The following is a 2,890-nucleotide window of genomic DNA, read 5'->3' as shown; positions in this document are numbered from 1 at the left end:
AATATCAATTAAATCCATCTAGTTTAGTGCATCATTTTGGGCTGTTTCCTTGTTGATTTTCTGTCTGAAAGATCTGTCCATTGGTGTCAGTGGGACGTTAAAGTCCTCTACTATTACTGTATTACTGTCAACTTCTCCCTTTATGTTGGTCAATATTTGCTTTATATATTTAGGTGCTCCTTTGTTGGGTGCATAAATGTTCAGTAGGGTTATATCCTCTTGTTGAATCGATCTCTTTTTCACTATATAATGTTCTTCTTTGTCTCTTATATAGCCTTTGTTTAAAGTCTATTTTGTCTGATATAATTATTGCTACTCCAGCTATTTTTAAATTTCCATTTGCATGAAATATCTTTCTCTATCCTTTTACTATTAGTCTATGTGTGTCATTTGATCTGAAGTGGATCTCGTATAGACAGTATATGTATGGATCTTGTTTACTTATCCATTCAGCTGTCCTATGTCTTTTGATTGAAGCATTTAATCGTTACATTTAAAGTGCTTATTGATAGGTACATATTTATCATCATTTTATTATTCATATTTATATTCTTTCTCCCACATCTGTTTCTTAAAAAAGTCCCTTTAACATTTCTTGTAATACTGACTTGGTGGTGGTGAATTCCTTTAGTTTTTTCCTGTCTGGGAAGTTCTTTATCTAATTTTCAATTTTAGTTGATAGCCTTGCTGGGTAGAGCAATCTTGGTGGTAGGTCCTTGCTTTTCATCATTTTAAATATTTCATGCCAATACCTTCTGGCTCGCAAAGTTTCTGTTGAGAAATCAGCTGATTATCTTATGAGAGTTCCCTTGTAAGTAACTAGTTGCCTTTCTCTTGCTGCTTTTAGGATTCTCTTATTGTCGTTAACCTTTTCAATTATGACATTTCAATTATGATGTGTCTTGTGTGGGTCTCTTTGGTTTCATCTTGTTTGGGACTCTGAGTTTCTTGGCCTTGTATGTCTACTTTGTTTGTCAGTTTAGGGAAATTTTTAGTCTTTTTTTTTTTCGATCCCTTTTTCTCATCTCCTTCTGGTCCTCCTATGATATGAATGTTGTTATGCTTGATATTGTCTCAGTGGTCCCTAATCTTTCCTCATTTTTTCTTTTGATTCTTTTTTCTTGTTGCTGTTCTGATTGGGTGTTTTCTGCTACCTTGTGTTCTAAATTGCTGATTTGATCATCTGCTTCATCTAATCTGTTATTGATTTCTTCTAGAGTATTCTTCATTTCAGTTTTATTGTAGTCTTCATTTCTGACGAGTTCTTTTTTATGGTTTTTATGTTCTTTTTTATGCCTACTCTCTCTTTTTTAAAGTTCTCATTGAGCTCATCTATTCTTCCTCTAAGTTTGTTGAGCAATTTATAACCAGTGTTTTGAACTCTGTCTCCAATAGGTTGATTGCCTCCATTTCATTTAGTTCTTTTTTTGGATTTTCATCCTGCTCTTTTATTTGGCACATTTTTTTTTTTTGTCTTCTCATTTTGGCTGCGTCTCTGTTTGTTTCTATGTATTAGGTAAATTTGCAACATCTCCCAGTTTTTGCTGGGTGGCCTTTTGCAGTAGGTCCTCTGTGTGGCCCAGTGGTACAGTCTCCATGATCACTTGTGCCAGTTGCTCCAGGACTGTCCCTTCTTTGTATGAGTTGTGTGTGCCTTTCTGTTGGAGTTGAATCTTGATTGCTATTGTCACGTCAGTGATTGGGATTGACTCTCAGCCTGATGGGCTATGTGGATTGGCTACGCCCATAGCATATGAGCTGCTGTGTGGGGGCTGACTCCAGGGAGTGGGATCCCAGCACACTTGTGTGCCTGTTGAGACCACCCTTTTGGTACACTGCTTGTGAAACAAATCAGGTGGTACTCTGTTGTGATCTAAGCCAACTTCTGGGTATGTTGGTTCTAAGGCCCTTTGAGAGTCTCTCATGTAAGCCAAGGTCAGTTGCTACTTGTGACCACCCAGGGCTCCCTGGTAGAAGCTACAAAGCTATTTGCAATCAGTTGCTGCCTTTGCTGGACCTGGAGTCACATGCGAGAGGCCACACTGTGAACTGAGGCTAACTACCACCAGTACTGGGCCTGGGACAGCTTAGAAAAAAGTTCTAGGCACCCTAAGTCCTGACATTGCCTGCTGCCTTCCCGTAAGGTTCATCAGCTGAAAGAGACTTGGGTGGGAGATAAGTAGGGTGAAGTGGAGTATTGGGGAGTCACCATGGGGCAAGTTGTATTCTCTAGGTTAGTGCAAATACAATTTTGATGCCAGTGCTGAGCCTGTAGCCACTCACAAAAGTCTCAGATCCCATTGAGGCCAGCTGCTGCTTGCCTCAGGCCCACAGATCCCCAAGATTTGTTTAAGAATACTGCAGATCATGCTGGGGCTGGTTGTCTGCCACCAAAGTGACTCTGGAGGTATGAGAAGAAGCTTGTTGATTGCTGCTGAAGGAGACTCCTGCCTATGCTTGGGGTTGTGCTGGTTGCCTATACACGAAAATGCCCCTACCAATGGGTGAGTTGGGTAGAGAGGGGCCTCAGAGATTCACCAGGGTGGAGTTTACCAAGCCAATGCAGATTCATAATTGACCATGTAGGAGGAGGGCTCAGCACAGGCAAAATGATACCTGCCTGCAGGATATACAGGAGGACGGTTCAACAAAAGGACAATGGCAGCTAACTCTCCAGCCCTCACCCTGAAGCCACATAACTCAGTCTTTCCCAGTATGTCTCTGGATCCTCCTGAGCTGCTGTCCCTCCACTGGACACCAGGGGCATTGCCTGTGAGCAAGTGAGTCTGTGCATGGGCCTTTTAAGAGGATGTCTGGCTTTCCAACATCCTTCTTTCTCACCTAAAAGGTCAGAATCCCTACAGATTTTCATAGCCATATTTTGTGGGGA

Source organism: Pteropus vampyrus, unplaced genomic scaffold (assembly GCF_000151845.1).
Source record: "Pteropus vampyrus isolate Shadow unplaced genomic scaffold, Pvam_2.0 Scaffold11, whole genome shotgun sequence".
Taxonomy (NCBI): domain Eukaryota; kingdom Metazoa; phylum Chordata; class Mammalia; order Chiroptera; family Pteropodidae; genus Pteropus; species Pteropus vampyrus.
This window is presented reverse-complemented; position numbering follows the sequence as displayed.